This window comes from Pteropus medius, unplaced genomic scaffold (genome assembly GCF_902729225.1).
Source record: "Pteropus medius unplaced genomic scaffold, Ma_sr-lr_union100, whole genome shotgun sequence".
Classification (NCBI taxonomy): domain Eukaryota; kingdom Metazoa; phylum Chordata; class Mammalia; order Chiroptera; family Pteropodidae; genus Pteropus; species Pteropus medius.
This window is the reverse complement of record NW_024355205.1, coordinates 34,750,155-34,767,704: the sequence shown is the minus strand read 5'-3', so window position 1 is coordinate 34,767,704 and position 17,550 is coordinate 34,750,155.

Genomic DNA, 17,550 nt, shown 5'->3' with positions numbered 1-17,550 from the left:
ATGTACCATACCTCTTTATCCAATTGTCTATTGACGGGCACTTAGGTTGCTTCCATGTCTTGGCTATTGTGAATAGCATTGCCATGAACATAGGCGTACATAATCTTTACGAACTAGTGTTCTGGTTTTCTTTGCAGAGGTGCAATTGCTGGGTCATAAGGTAGTTCTATTTTTAATTTTTTGAGGAACCTCCAAATTGTTTTCCATAGTGACTATACCCTATCGAGTATGATGTTAGCTGCAGGTTTGTCATATATGGCCTTTATTTTGTTGAGGTATGTTCCTTCTGTTCCCACTTTGCTGACAGTTGGTATCATAAATGGATGTTAGATTTCGTTTAATGATTTTTCTGCATCTATTGATATGACCATATGATTTTTAAATCTTTCAATTTGTTAATGTGGTGTATCACATTAATTGATTTACAGATATTAAACCAACCTTGCATCCCAGCAATAAAACCAACTTAATCATGGTGTATAATATTTTCAATGTACTGCTGAATTCGATTGCTAATATTTTGTTGAGGATTTTTGCATCAGTGTTCATCAGGGATACAGGCCCATAGTTTTCTTTTTTTTTTGTAATGTCTTTGTCTGGTTTTGGAATCAGGGTAACAGTGGGCTTGTAAAAGGAGTTAGGAGGCCTTCCCTCCTCTTGAATTTTTTGGAATAGTTTCAGAAGAATAGACGTTAATTCTTTGAATATTTGGTTAAATTCACCTGTGAAGCCATCCGGTCCAGGACTTTTGTTTTAGGGAAGTTTTTTGATTATTGATTCAATTTTGTTGCTGGTAATTGATCAGTTCCGATTTCTGTTTCTACTTGGCCCAGTCATGGGAGATGGTATGTTTCGAGGAATATATCCATTTGGTCCAGATTTTCCAGTCTGTTCGTATATAATTGCTCAGAGTATTTTCTTATAATCTTTTGTGTTTTTGTGTAGTCTGTAAATACTTCTCCTCTTTCTGATTTTCTTTATTTGGGTCCTCTCCCTTTTTTTCTTGATGAGTCTGATTAAAGGTTTATCGATTTTGTTTACCCTTTCAAAGAATCAACTCTTGGTTTCATTGATCTTTTGTATTGCTTTTCTAAACTCTATCTTGTTTTTTTTCCACTCTGATCTTTATTATTTCCTTCCTTCTATTCATTTTGGGTTCTGTTTGCTGTTCTTTTTCCAGTTCTTTTAAGTGTAAGATTAGATTATTTGTTTGAGATGTTTCTTGTTTTTTTGAGGTAGGCCTGTATTGCTATGCGTTTTTCTCTTCGGACTGCTTTCATTGTGTCTCACAGATTTTGTATTATTGTGTTTTCATTTTCATTTATCTCTAGATATCTTTTTATTTCTACTTTGATCTCATTGTTAATCCATTTATTGTTTAGTAGCATGTTGTTTAGCCTTCATGTATTTGTGTACTTTCCAGTTTTTTTCCTGCATTTGATTTCTAGTTTCATACCATTGTGGTCAGAGAAGATACTTGGTATGATTTCAGTCTTCTTAAATTTATCAAAACTTGTTTTGTGTCCTAACGTGTGGTCCATCCTGAAAAATGTTCCGTGTACACTCGAGAAGAATGTGTATTCCATTGCTTTGGGGTGAAATGCTCTGAAAAATATCAATTAAATCCATCCGGTCTAGTTTGTCACTTAAGGCTACTGTTTCCTTGTTGATTTTCTATCTGGAAATGATTCGTCCATTGGTGTCAATGGGGTGTTAAGGTCTCCTACTATGAGTATATGACTGTCATTCCCTCCCTTTATGTTGGTCAATAATTGCTCTATATGTGTAGATGCTCCCATGTTAAATGCGTGTATATATACGAGTTAGGTCTTCTTGTTGTATTGATTCCTTTATCATTATGTAATGCCCTTCTTTGTCTCTTATAATAGCCTTTGTTTTAAAGTTTATATTGTCTAATATAAGTATTGCTACCGCAGCTCTTTAAAAATTTCCATTTGCATGAAATATCTTTTTCTATCCCTTTACTTTCAGACTTTGTGTGTCTTTCCATCTGAAGTGGGTCTCTTGTAGACTGCATAGGTATAGGTCTTGTTGTCTTATCCATTTGGCTATGCTGTCTTTTGATTGAATCATTTAATCCATTTACATTTAAAGTGATTGTTGATAGGTACAAAGTTATCGATCATTTATTATTAATATTTATGGGGGGTTCTCTTTTCTTCTTTTTTCAGAAGTCCTCTTAATATTTTTTTGTAATACTGCCTTGTTGGTGATGAATTCCTTTAGTTGTTTTCTGTCTGGGAAGCTCTTTATTTCACCTTCAATTTTAATTGATAGCATTCCTGAGTAGAATAGTCTTGGTTATAGTTCTTGTTTTTTTATCACTTTGAATATGTTATGCCAGTCCCTTCCGGCCTGCAAAGTTTCTGATGAGAAATCAGATGAAAATTTTATGGGAGTTTCTTTGTAAGTAACTAGCTGCCTTCCTCTTGCTGCTTTTAAGATTCTCTCTTTGTCTCCAACCTCTGGCATTTTAATGATGATGTGTCTTGGTGTGTGTCTCCTTAGGTTCCTCTTGTTTGGGACTCTGCAATTCCTGGACTTGTCTGTTTATTTCCTTTGCCAGGTTAGGAAAGTTTTCTGTCATTATTTCTTCAAATAGGTTCTCAGTGTCTTGCTCTCTCCCCTCTCCTTCTGGTACCCCTATAATGCTCCTTCTGGTACCCCTATAATGCGAATGTTGGTATGCTCGATGTTGTCCCAGAGGTCTCTTAAACTTTTCTCCCTCTCTCTTTTATTTTTTATTCTTTTCTTTTTGCTCTTCTGATTAGGTGTTTCCTGCTACCTTGTCTTCCAACTAGTTGATTCGATCTTCTGCTTCATCTAATCTACTGATTCCTTCTAGTGTATTTTTCATTTCTGTTATTGCATTCTTCATTTCTGATTGGTTATTTTTAATGATTTCTATGTTCTTTTTTTTTTATGCTTACTATCTCTCTGTTGAAGTCCTCACTGAGCTCATCTATTCTCCCCCTAAGTTGGCTGAGCATCCTTATACCCAGTGTTTTGAACTCTCCCTCTGGAAGGTCACTCACCTTCATTTTGTTTAGTTTAGGTTTTTTTTTTTTCCTGGAGTTTCTCTTGTTATTTCATTTGCAGCAAGTTTCTTTGTTTTCTCATTTTAGTTTCCTCTCTGTATTAGTGTCTATGTATTAGAATGATTTGTTATGTCTCCTAGCCTTGGCCAGAAGGCCTTATGTAGTAGGTGTCCTTTGCGGCCTAGTTGTCCAGTCTCCCTGATCATTTGTGCTGGGGCCTCTGGGCATGTTCCTTGTGTTGTTGTGTGTGTGTTCTCCTTTGTAGCTAAGCTTCGATTGCTGTTAACACATCAGTGGATGGGATTGACTCTCGAGCTGACTGGCTGTAGGGATTAGCCATTCTCGCAGGGTGTGAGTTGCTGTGTGGGGACTGACCCATCAGAGTAGGATTTGCCCCAGCAAGCTCCTGTACCTGTTGAAACCACCCTTTGGGTTTGCCTCTTATGGGGCTAGTCAGGTCTGACACCAGCCTCCGGGCGTGGTTGTTCTGAGGCCCCTTGCAAGGGGCTCCCAAGTAAGAGGCCAATGTCAGCCACTGTCTTTGATTGTTCAGGGCCACCTGGTAGGAGCTACAAGCTCAGCGAATGGTTGCTGCTTGTGTTGGATTTAGAGGCCCGAGGGAGAGACCATAGTGCAAGTCGAGGTTGGTTACCCCCAATACCGGGCCTGGGGCAGCTCAGCAAAAGGACCAGTACACCTCAAGCTGAGGACACCTCCCAGCTGCCCATAAGACTACGCAGCTGTAAGAGCCCTTTGGTGGTATGGCAATTGGGTAGGGTGGGGATCCAGGGATTCACCCACGTAAAGCATGCAGATTTCACTGGGCCAACGCAGAACACGGTTTAGTTCCAATGCTGAGTCTGTGGCTTCCTGGTAGTCTCAGACCACAGCAAAGCCAGCTGCTGCCCACCTTGGACCCACAGACCCCAGAGATCTGTTCATGAAATACTATAGCTCGGGGTGTGACTTGTGGCCCACCACCAAAGTTTCTCCCAGGATTCATGGGCAGCGCATGGGACTCACAAGCTCAAGGCTGTTGTTTGCTATTGAATCTGAGGACCAGGGAAAGCACAGGATGAGGCCAGCTGCCCGGCAATGGGCCCCACGTGGGCAATTTGTGGGTTGGGTGGGGCTGGGTTTCAGGGAGACACAAGGTAGAACAGGCTAATCCCATCAGGCCAATGCAGATTCAGAATTGCTGCCAGTGCTAAGGCTATGGGCTCCCACAAAAGTCACAGATCACAGTGAGGCCAGCCGCCATCCACCTCAGGTCCGCAGACCCCAGTGATCCCCTGCAAGAGACACCACAGTTCAAGCTGGCACCAGTGGCCTGCCACCAAAAGTCTCCCCTGAAATGTGTGGAGAGTGTGCAGGTGACCCCAGCTGAGGGCTGCTGCCTGCCCATGAATGCACAACCCAGGGAAGGCACAAGGTGGGGCTGGCTGCCTGGCAATGGGCCCAATGTGGGCAATTTATGGGTTGGGAGAGGCAGGGTCCCAGGGAGACATGGAGTGGGGTGGGCTGATCTCACTGACCAATGCAGATTCAGAATCGGCCATGATGGGGGAGGGGTTAACGCAGTCAAGATGGCGCCATCTGTGGACTGCCTCGGAGGCGGGCCTGAGAAAAGAGCAACGTCGGCTGTCCCTCCAGCCCTTGCTCTGGCGCCACACAGCTCAGTGCCGCTCTTTATGCCTCTTTCACCTTCTGAGCTACTGACCTTCCACCAGAGCCCAGGGTGAGTGTCTGCAAGTGAATGAGTCTGTGCACGGGCCCTTTCAAGGATGTCTGGGTTTCCAGGTTTTTTCCATCTCATCCAGATGGCCAGAGTCCCCACTGATTTTTACAGTCAGATTTTGTGGGAACCCTTCTTCCTGGGACTGGAGGCTTGGGCTTAGGAGCTCCTGTGTGGGCTCGGACCCCTGGCTCCTTTGAGGAGGCCTCTGCAGCAGCTCTCTCCCTCCTGGTGTTCAATCGCCACGTACAGATTGAGACCAGCCTGTTTCACTTCTCCACCCTTCCTACCGGTCTCGATGTGGCTTTTTCTTTATAGCCTCAGATGTATGGGTTATAATCAGCTAGACTTCAGGTGGTTCTCCACGTTGATTGTTTTATAATGTGGTTGTAATTGTAATGCTTTCCTGGAAGGAGGGGAGCCTGCTTTTACCTAGCCCACCATCTTGTATTGTCTCTGGAGACTTGAGCTTTCATTTTGCACTGAGCCCCGCAAATTGTGTAACCAGTCCTGAGCCCAGAAAATGTTAGTTCGTATCAATCATCCCCATTGGTACTTCATTATTTCCAAGCTCCACACACAGTCAAAACTTATGGATTATTACTCATTACCTCTTAGCTATAAAAACCACCCAGCAATGCCATTAGGGCTCTGAATCATTTAGTAATAAAAAAAATACCTTAGGGGCCGAGAAGTCCATGGAGGCACCCATTACATAGAAGCATCTGTGAGCAAATATTTGGGGGGCTCCGTTTTCGGGAGCATGTGGCATGAGCTACTGACAGGCCCTGGCCCTGTGGCAGCTGCTGTGGGAAAAGCCAAGGTTATCTTTCAACCTTTTGAGCCTGGTCATAGAGAAAATTACTCAGCTTTAACTTTCACATAAGCATTGAAGTCTGAGGCTGATAACAAGGGAATCGTTTTGATTAAAACAATCAAATGTTAACTGCTGCATATCTGGCAGCAACCTCAGGAGCATACAGGCACTGGCAGTTAAACCAAGGAAACCTAGAGCAGAATGTGGGGACCTGGAGTGGCCTACCCCACCTTTCATCTACCCCGCACCTTGCACCACAGGCTCTCCAGGCTGGGTGGGGGATAAAAGAACTGGGCTGGAGGAAGAGAAGGAAACAAGATTGGAGGTGGGAGGCTTGGAATTTGGAATTCATAGGAAAGGAGGAGACTCCCCATCCAGAGCTGGGCTTGGGGAGACAGAATGAGACAGGCTGCATTTCCAGCCCTGGGAAGGCAGGCTTCTGCTTTTAGGTTCTTTTTTCTTTTACAAATGTAATACTTGTTCTTGGAAAGAGTTGTGCTTCACTTTGGAGAGGGTGACAGTGTTGCAAGAGTTCCCTAAACCTTGCATGCCCATTTCTAGAATCAGCGATGGAGATGGAACAGACCTCCTGGGCCCCTGCTGGGCTGAGGGCGGTGGGAGAAGAAACCTCCACTCACGGGGACCTTGGGGCTCACAGGAAGGGCACTGCTGGACCTTCGTGTGACTTTGGCATTGTTGGAGAAGGAGAATAGAAGGAGGGTTTGGGGCAGAAGACTGTGAGGCCCTGATGCATTTTGAAAGGACCTCTGTGGCTGCTGTTTTCTCTGTGTTGAGAAAGGGTGTCCAGGGACAATGATGGATGCAAAGAGGCTGGTCAGGAGGCTGAGGCAGAGGGGGTGGCTTGGATCAGAAGGGAGGTAGTGGTGGAGGTAAGAGCCAAGGCTGTCAGATACATGAGTCTGGAGTTCAAGGGAGGTCCAAGGTGGAGACATAAGTTATAAATTTGGCCACCATCAGCACATAGTTGTATTTAAACCAGAGTGAGCATGGAGAAGAAAGCAGGTTGGGGGCTCAGCAGACAATGGGGGAGGGGAGGGAAGGGTGCAGCAGTAAATGCCAAGTAAAGACAATGTGTCAGGGAAGAGGGCATGATCAAGTGTATCACCTGCCATTGATAGGTCAGCAAGAATAGGACTCTTTTACCAGTGGTGACTTCCACTGGGCAGGAGACATTGAGGGCCTGGTCAGACGCAACTCACAAGGTAGGGAGAGGGCAATCTCTGATTAATATGAATTTAAGAGAGATGGAGGATGAGGAGACTGGAGAGGCAAGAACGGAGGGCTAAGTCTTCTAAGGAGTTTTGCTGTAAAACGAGCTGAGAAATGAAGGTGGAAGCTAACAAGGGGATGGAGGAAAGATTTTCTTTTAAGGATGGAGTAATGACAGTGGATAGCAAGAAGGTAGAAAATGCTAAGGAATGTCGTGCCATGGTGTCCTTTGGAAAGCAAAAGGGGTAGGATCTAAGGTCCAGTGTGGGGATGGGCTACCTGGGATGAGGGCCATGGTTACTAGCCAGACTGAAGGCAGAGACGAGCAAGGATGCAGGCAGGTGGGTAGATGTCATCTGGTGGCCTGTGGACATTTCCTTATCAGGGTATCAGCTTTCTCGGTGAAAGAGGAAATTGGGTCTTCAGCTGAGAATGAGGATGGAAAGAAGATGCTGAGAAGAGACAAACAGAGTGGGAAAATAGATAATTTGCTTACTTTTCTATCTCTAGTTCCTACATAGGCTCCTTAATAAAGCTTCTTGAATGCAAAAATTAAAAACCTATAAATCGAGGTTATAAAAAACAAATGAAACAATATGAAGTCTAGACAAGTCTCCCTACCCTAACAGGGCTGTCCTGTAAAGGGCTGGTATGTTTCATGAACTAGTTTAGGAGGTTGGGTCAGTGTATGGTTTGGCACATTGACTCTGCACCTCCCTGGCTGACCTCAATCCAAATATCCCCACTGGCCACCAGCAATGCGATTTCTGGAAAAGTCATTAACCTGGTTTCGTCTCGGTTTTCTCATCTATGAACTGAGACTGATGATGGTGTCTGTCCCAGAGTCACTGTGAGGATTTACTGAAAGGATTCGTGTAAAGAACTTGGCACGTGATGAGCCAGGAATAAATGGTGGGCTTCACTGGCACTCCCGGTATCATTATCTTAATAAGAAATGACTGACTGCAGCGTGCGCACAGTTGGGTCAGTGATGTTGTCCTGGATGAACCTGGTGAGTGATGATCAGAGTTTCATGATCTGGACCTGAGGCACCAGGAGCAGCAGCTGGATTTTGTCAGGGCCTGTAGAGATGGTGGCGCTCAAGGAGCCATCCTCACATGAACATAACTCATAGCAGACGGATGCACAAACCAGAAAGCCAACTTAGGAAACATCACCGCCAGAAGGAGAATCTACAAAGGGAGCCAAGTTCCGATCGGAAGACCGTTCAAAGATTCTGGTCGAGCGGAGTGAACAAACAAATGTTATCAGGCTGCAATGATCATGCTTTTCTCCTGTGCCTCTGCAGAGTGTGTCTCTTGTGTGAACCAAAACTGGGTGCCCTGCTTCCTGACTGATGCCAATGACACAAAGGGAGACTTGTCCTTTGACCTTTGCAGGTCCAGACTCCAGGAGGCCAAATATCCTCTCTAGAAACATTATTAGTTATGGCCCCTATCGCATCCCAGCAGCCTTGATTAGACTTCTAGGCCTGGGCTGTGCTGTTCCGTCCTGGAGATAAATTCTTTCTTGATGACTCCTACAAATGATGTTTCACATGTTAGGGAATGAATTAACCAGTTTAACTCTCCAAGGATGGCCTCAGATCTCTGTCTTGCTGTCTGCTGGTTAATCAAAGTAGTCCTTAGGGCAGGGGTCCCCAACTCCCAGGCCATGGACAGATCCGTGACCTATTAGGAACTGGACTGCACAGCAGGAGGTGAGTGGCGGACAAGTGACCGAAGCTTCAGCTGTGTTTATAGCCGCTCCCCAGCACTAGCATCACTGGCTCAGCTCCAACTCAGATCATCAGGCATTAGATTCTCATAGGAGCACCGGTCCCTTGGGCCAAAATGGTTGGAAACTGCTTCCTTAGGGCATCCATGCCTTGTACATATTTGTTCTGATTTGCACGTAAATATTCGTTTGTTTAATAATTAAACTCCCCTCCCCGCTTAAAAAGGCTAAACTATATTTCCATGGAGAATTTGCATTTTATTTAAAAATCCACAAAAAAAATAAAAATAAAAATCCACACATTTAATTTAAGAGAAATGAAATCCGTACGTTTCCAACTTATTTATTCTAAATCCATCAACACATTTTAACAGCTGGCTAATGCCCAAGGATCATTTTGATGTATCTTACTAGGTTTTAAAAAAGCTTTTCCTTAAAAACTAAAAGAAGAAACAGGTGGTTATGCTTTATGAATGAGAAATATAGCCAAATGCCAAACTTCTGTTGCTTTGGACACATTTCATGCTACAGACTCACCTCTCTCCATCACTGTTTACCTAGCGGTGCCCCCATCCATCTGCCAGTTTACTCATCTGTTGAAAAAGCACATTGTTCTTTGACTGACTTCTTCCTCATTCGAGGAGGGAGCCATGACTCATGTCTGAAGACTACCCAAGAGTACAGGTTCTGCTGTTATTCAAGAAAAAGCCTCAGAGCCAAGTGTGTGATTGTGCCCAGACTCCTCTCCCCTTGTTGACAGTCGGGTTGGCTCCTGGCCTTCCTGGCTCTCCCCTGGCCCTCCACATGGACATTCTACTAGGAAGGCGGGCAGGCAGCGCACTGGCCCACCTTAGCCTTGCATTTCACATCACGATTCCCATCCACCCAGAACGCTCAGCCCCACATTTGGGGTCGAGCTCTACCATTGGTCTGAGGTGGTGGTGCCAGGCAGAGTAGAACACCAGGATCAGAGCAGCAGGAAAATCTCACGTCCAATGACAACCATGGTGTGCTATCCCCCAAGCCATGTCTTCAAGCCAGAACCCACAGCTTACTTGACTTCGCCTAGTCTGTCATTCCCCATGTTAGTTCTTATCAACGCAAGACTGTCCCCTCCCTTGCTATGGAGCTCATGTGTCAGTGGATAGCCAGTGGCAGTCAGTGGAGCCTTCAAGATCAGGAGGAAAGATGACAATAGGAAACGTAAGGTAGCGAATGGAGAAGTTTTGGCAAAGTGGGAAGACACCCTGAGTACGACAAACAAATCTGGGGAGACAGAGATAATGGTGCACCTCCTAAGACTTGGAACTGGTGTCTGGGTCTGTGAGAGGGAATCCCCGTCCCAGTCAATCATGGGGCTCTCTCGAGGGTCCAGACCAAGCTGCAGTGCCACAAGCAGAACTCAGCAGAGCATCAGGGGTGATGGATGCAGGGACAGAAAGACCATGATGGACGATGGCCTCATCAAATCACCCTTGAAGAGTCACTTCAAAATTCATAAACTTCTTCGTCAATATAAAGCTCCGATAATAAAGAAACCAACACATTAGGCATACATTATACTGTGGGCACATTCTCTCCAAAATGATTTAAAACTCATTTAAATCCCTTCCTAAGAGCTGATTTTGAAAACAAACCAAAATAAAGAATTCTTGAATTGTTTCTTTTTTTTACGTGCTATTTGGAATATCTCAGAATCCTTCTAACAGAGCTCGGGAACCCAGAGAGACAGCTTCCAATTCTGGCCGACTGGGCTTTTAAGATCCCAAGAAGCAACTCTGGGAGATGGGTTTGGGTTCTTTCCAGCTAGGTACTTGGGCTTGCGCCAAAGAGATAAATACTGGGCTCCAATTAAAACAGATGCTTAAAAGGTCTGTTCCACTCCTGAGATCTCTGTTTAATGGTGGCTATTGCTGACATTATTGCTTTCAAATCTTTAATTTATCTAACCAGACATATAACACCACGCGTCCGTCTGTATCTCAGTGGGTCAGGGAAAAGCCATCAATTCTATAGCTTCCTAGTTACTTCAACACGTACATGAGCAACAGAAAAAGGGTAACTCAGCATCTAGCAAAGGCTCTTGCCTCTCACACTTCCTGGATATAAAAAGTTACTGTGTGAGATGCCCACTTCGGAGAACTGTGGCCTTCTTTCTTTCTTTCTTTCTTTTCTACATTCTCCCAGGAACCTTGCTATTCTCTGCCTTGGCTTGCCTGTGCTGGGGCTTTGCTTTTCAACTCCTCCTGTCCATAGCACCTCACCCCTCAAGCCTGCCCCTCAGGAGAATAAAGTCCCTCATTTAATCTGCAGTGTCCTGAAGCCCCGATTTTTCTACTTAGTGTCTACTAAAGGGGCCACAGCCATCTGGTCAACCAACATGCTCATGGATGAGGATGAACAGACTTTCCAGGCTCGCCCCTTCAAAGGATCCTAAATAGGACTTTGCTGCCTTCTTTGGAAATAGGAGTGAGACAGTAGATTTAAAGCATATAGAAGGATGAAGATGCCATGCTCCCTGAAGGGTGGAAAGAGCTACAAAAAGGTAGATAAAATCTATTTACTTCCTTCAGATCACTATAGGTCGTCAGCCACCTACGTCATATGTATAGATTGTTTCAACTCTTGACAGGTTTTGAAATGAGCAGAGTGAGCTAAATCCCAATCACACAAACGTGTGAAGGCCTGAGGCAAATGTTCCTATCAGAATCCAGTTTAAGCAGATCCAAGAATCGCTGAAACTAACAACTTGAGAAAATCGTTATACTTTTATAATACAAGCTCTAACTCACTTACCTGGTGCGTTTCTCCACTCAAGTCTATAAAAACACCTCTTGGATTATTTCTGTGAATTAATACATGGAAAGCATGGAAAGCAATGCCTGGCATATAGCAGGTGCTCAATAAATATGAGCCATTATTAAGGTTGGTCACCCACATGAAGAATGTGCCTCAGCATCCATGGAGATGCTGCTAGCAGCCCTGTATCAATAGTAGCTCATCAATAGTAACTCCTATTCCTTCCATGTTCCTTTCCATGTCCCCACGGCATGTGATTCGTTATTTACTCCGAAACCGTCCAGGGAATTGACTTGGGCTGGTTCGACAATCCCCAGAAACAATTCAGTGCCTAGGGCTCAGCTCCTGGATCCACAAACCCGATCTTTCCCCTCCACCCAGCCCAGGGCCACTGCGAATTCTTGCACAAGCTGCATCATCATTCCCTACTTACATTTTTTCCCTCTTCTCATATGTGAGTGAGACACCAAACACACAGCTTGAGAACCATGTTTTAAAACTGTCACCCACATAAACAACTTCCAAGAATTTTCTGTACTGTGAGTTCTGAAGAACATTTTTATTTTATCTGAAAACTGCCAGCTCCTCTTCCCTGCCCACCCATCCCTGCCTGCTGGGAGAGCCCATTGCCTTCTGCTCAGGATTTGGCACAGGTCTTGAGCGGCGATGGTCCCCTGGGGTCACTCCCAGGGCTCTTGGGCTGGTCCTCTGAATTTTCCAACGTTTGTGCCAGACTCCTCCTTCCCTTTGTCTAAACATATGATCACTGCTGTCTGAGGACTTTTCACGTTCCATTTGTATTTTCCCCGCACGTCCCAAGCGGTTGTCCTTCCTTTTTCTGGAGCTCACCTTTAATTTAGATCCTTCTCTTCACAATAGTCCCTAAATAGTAAGAGAGTTCATATTTCATCTCAGTTTCCCAAACGCTTTTCTTGACGAAGGTACGTGATTTACTTTCTGAAGGCACACTATTTTTTTTAATAAAGGATACACATTCAGTAGAGTTCTGTGTTATTTTCCTTGAAAAGGTCTTTAAGAAAATATTTTAAATTATATCCCAGACAGTATAAATCTCTGTAATCACAGATCTCATTCATCTCACCCTGAACTTGGTGGTACTCATTTCTCTAGGCGCAGTCACATATATTAAGAACACAGTAGAACTCGCCTCCCTCTGCTCCATTTATTGCATTGTTTACAAAGTGACATGGCCATCCCCACCATCACTGTGGCTCTGGAGACAAGGTGGCCAAGCAGAAAGGACACCTTACAAGCAGGAGACCAGGGCTTCGCTCTTCGTTATCCCCACTGGTCATGGCATCTTAGGGAAGGCATGGTCCCCACGCGTGCCCCAGTGTTTCCACTACACACAGTAACTAGCAACATCTGCTGCCCCAGGCCGGCGCTCTCCTGTCCCCACCCACGTCCAATCGCAAGGCCAAGTGATATCGAAAGCAAAACCACCCTGGGCTCTCTGGAGACCCTTGACACTTAATCCAAAGTGCAAGTGGTGTCAGTACCTCAGAGTTCGTGTGACCTCGGACGATTCCCCTCCCGCGTTTGCTTTCTGTTCATCCATCTCGTGAGCTGCCTGCTTGTTGTCGAATATATTTACCATGTAGCCTTCTGTTATTTTTATCATATAGTTTTCCACCATCTGTTCTGTAGTTCCGCAGGTGACATTGCTCTTTGCAAGGTCTGACCTGCCACACAATCTGTCATACTCTCTCCTCTTATAGTTTGATCCATTTCAAATGTGGTTTTTGGAAGCAAATAAGGTATAAATGACACATACACGAACAAATGTTTGTATAAATAGGAGAGACAGAGAGTGGATTTAACTCTTCTTCAAAAAACTGTAAAAACATCTCTTGATATTAATCTCCAAGGGCAACATAAAGGATCTGTATTTTACACTAATTGAAAAATAAAAATAAAAAAGCTTACTCTTTTTCATGTTGTCCCTGCAGCGAGCATGGCTGCATGGGGCTTTCGGAGGCTAGTGACCCCTCGGCTGTCCTCACTGGGCAGAATTTGTCCCTTGCCTCTGAAGACTATGCAGCCTATGGCATTCTTCTCTGTGTGTATCCAAGACAGGTGTTGTTAGAGAATAATTTTTTTTTAAAAGGTAAAATCATGACTTTCATACAAATATAAAATAAACATGCACCAAAGACTTTATTTAACTCATTAATTAAATAAGGAAATCATACAAATGTCACACAGGTTCTAAGAAGTCAGAGAATCACAAGTTTATATGAAGTAGAGGAATGTTAAAATGGTTTTTTCTTTGGAGAGGGAGAGCCTTCGAGACTCTACCTGACAGCATTTATTTGCAGGTCTATACAAAAGAATTATTTTGCGTTGGTAATTATAATTGTACTCCCATCAGTTGTCTACAATTTACAAATTACAAAAATAGCTCCACAGCAAGGAACAGCTAGAATAAGAAATCCTAGAAGAGTATGCTCTAAATAATGCATAGTTTTCCACTGAAAACATCCAGTAATTTTCATTGCTTATTCTTAAATTTCCACACGCAAAGTGTGGCTTTCTGTTCTGTGCCCTCTGTTCTCTTTCTGGAAGGCACTGGCTATCTCCAGCTCATCCTGTGGACTCCTGTCTTGACCATGAACTGGTGGCAGGTACACCTGCCGAGGCTCTGGTTTCTCAGGAGTGGATCATTTCTACTCTTCTTCGTACTGAGTGTCTGACCTACACGTCTCTTGCCCACTCCCCCTCTTCCACCCAGGGGCTGTCGGGCAGTGGGCCAATGTCCAGTCAGTCATTACATTAGAATACACCCCTGGCCTCAGTGTCCAGCTGGAGCCAGGTCCACTTCTTCAACAAGAGCTGCACAAAAGTATACGACAGATCCGGCTTCTGGTTCCATCAAGTACGAATCAGCGGTCTGTGACCTCTAAAAGCCTTACTTTCTCTTTCCATCCACATATGGAAACCACAGAATACACTCCCAGTATGTCAGATTCACTTTTTAATTACAATTGCTCCCTTGGTGCATCAGTCAAGGTCCAAGCAGAGAAGCAGAAACACTAGGAGATACATATTAAGAGACTTTTTGGAAAGAATTGGCTTTCATGATTGATGGGCTGGCTAGGCACATCACCAGCCCATAAGGCAGGCTGTCAATAAGGAAAGGCTGAAGCTGCCACCCACAGGCAAGATTCCTTCTCCCGGAGAAACCTCAGCAGTTTAGTGCCCTTCAACTGACTTAGCCAGGCCCACCCAGGTTATCAAGGATAAAATTAGCTTTTAAGAGCTTTAAGCTCATTTACAAAATCCTTTCACAGCAACATCTAGATTAGTGTTCAAGTGAATAACTGAGGACTGTAGCCTGGCCAAGCTGACACACCACTTGGGAAATGAACAACAGAGTTCATGACACAAATCCGGTTGTTCTATAGTGAAAAAGAAAAACTTGATTCATAGCAGTCACAAACCCTGGATTCTAGACCTGGCTCTCTCACTGGAACCATTCAGCCTCCACGTATATCCCTTCCTTCATTCGTAAAATGGGCATATGTGGTCTGGGTAGAATTCCTGGTCTACTGAGCTGGTCAGGGAGAAATGTTTTATATTTGTAAGGGGTTTTATATTTGTAAGGGCATATTGGCAACTAACTGGAAACGTGGTGTGTGCCTTCGAGCTTACTCTTAATAAAACATCCTCAGGGTTTAACAAATTGCCTTAAGGTGACCTGTCTCATAATGGGAGTGGACTAGCAGAGAAGATATTGCTGTCGGTCTGCAGGAGAGCAATATGAGGAAGTCCAACGGTAGATGCATTTTATTCCTTTGTCCTTTGACACGTTTCGGGTGAGAACAGAGCTACCTGGGGTTAGGAAGAAAACTAAACCCACGATTATGGAAGCTTGCTTCAATTCCATGACATGCAAATACCAGCCAAACAGAGAGAGAAGCTGACTCTTCGCGGTCTCTATTCTGAAGCTCAGAGAGAGTGAGGATATGCTCCCTCAGACAGGAAAATACCAGACCTTAATTTGGAGAACTCGCATGTTGCAAAATTTGGCTTTCACACCATTAAGATGAAGAGGGTTTTTTTTTTCCTTCCATGTCTTTAGTCACGAAAAATTACAGCTAACATTTCCACCATACAGTCCAACTAACCTCATCAGGCTGCAATGGGGAGGGACTGGAGTTTATCAAACTGGAGAATATTCACTCATCAACCTCTAAGGTACTGAGAGAATCCATTGACAAAATCAGCCCCAGTTTGATAAAATTCACTTGCCTTCAACATAAAAAGCATCATTGTCTTCAACATAGACCCTCGGTTTTTACTCAGCCACAAAATTTTAAGACGCCCCGTAAAAACCAAAGAGACAGTGAATCGGTCAGGATTCTGAGTTATAATATGTTAAAGTGTCCACAAGAGCATTGCTCATTAAAGCTCATCTAACTCTCTATAAGATAATGTGTACCAGTTCTTTCTCAGCTGGCTCTGCCATTTATAGGATGATTAATTTGATAATCATCCTATAAATGGTTCTCCCTCTCGTTTTCCAACAGAAGAGCTGGGATCCGCTCTCTACAGAAGGAGCCAGGCGAGTTCTAAAGACCAGACACGTCACTCCTCCCCATCCTGCACCTTTCTCTTCCCTCTTTCTTGCCCCCGCATAATGGTAAGAACTGGAGGTAGGCATGGGTAGACTACCCACAGTTACCTGAAAGTGTTTGCACAATGCCTCTTCCACTTCCCTTCTGTATAGTGGTCACTGCTGTCTTTCATGTCGACTGAAGTGGACTAGGTCTTTACGATCTCTCCATCACGTTAAAGACTCAGCACTCTCTCGCCTAACACACACTTCGCAACAATTGGAATGTATATGCGAATTCAAATATTCAAACTGTATGTAAATCACCTGGTTTGTGGTGACTCCAGCTTTTCTAACAGAGATTTTCTGTGCACAAGTTAGGTTTGGGGTTTGGACTAGGGCTCTACGCAGGAGACACAGGGTCTAGTTCTAAGCAGTGAAAACAAAGACACCAGCATCCTTGAAGCTTCATGGGCATAGAGAGCATCTTTTTTATTTTTTTGTTTGTTTGTTTGGGACAGAGTGGAGGCTAATGGAATCATGGGGTGCTAAAGACCCCAAAAGCACTCCTCAGTGCCTTCGCTTCAATAAAAATAAAACAAAGAATCACCTTCTCCACTTTGAGAGGTGGTGTTGGCCAGGTGTATGTTTGCTGGGAGCAGGTGCCTTTGAAGAGACCACTCCTGTGACAGCTCAAATTAAGGTGATTCAATCATGTGACCTCAACAGAAGAAGCTAGCCCGCTCCCACCTCCAAACTCCAGTCATATTTTCAAATCTTTGTATTTTACGATACCTAATCACAAACAAAACTCACAAGCCTGGGCAAGTTGTTGTTTACGTCTGTTCAGTTTCACCTCTTCCCTGACTTGCTTGCAATGTATTAAACAGTGGCAAACAAATATTTAATTTAAACGCTGGCATTTTTAAAAGAAAACTATTTAAAAATTGAACATTTCTTTCCTGCATCTCTGTCAGACATCAGTATGGACTGATGAGACGCTGGCTGTTTTCACACCAGCCTTAGCCCTCCAACACGGCTCATGCTGCTGGGTGACACACTGGCTGTGAAAAGCTCACGTTTTCAAAGGGTCTCTCCCACGCTCCAGTCATTTCAAGCAGTTTAAGCTCAACCTCCAAACTGCAATATAATATAAGCTTCTCCCATTCCGCCTCCCTGCCAAAAAAAAAAAATAACAAGCTCCATATTTCCAAATTGCTTAAAAAGGTAATACGAGGCAACAAAAGTTTTGAAAACCATAGAATAATTTGTTTCTGACATAAGTCACAGCAAAGCATATAAATATCAGCTGAACATTATGTTAGAAGTGGAACTTTTGTGAATAATGGGTTTATAAACCCATTACCTCTTAATTCCTGCTAATTATGCATATTGTCATGTGAAGAAAAGTGCCTGTGAAAACCTACTTTAATAATATTTTAGTATGTTATTTCCTTATGCACAAAAATCGATTTTAAATGTCACCCACGCACTGTGAATAAAGCAAAGTTGAACTTAAAACATTAAAAATATAAATGTCTAGCGCCAGATGTACTTTCTAAAGAATAAATTCTCAAGGACATGATCATAAAACAGA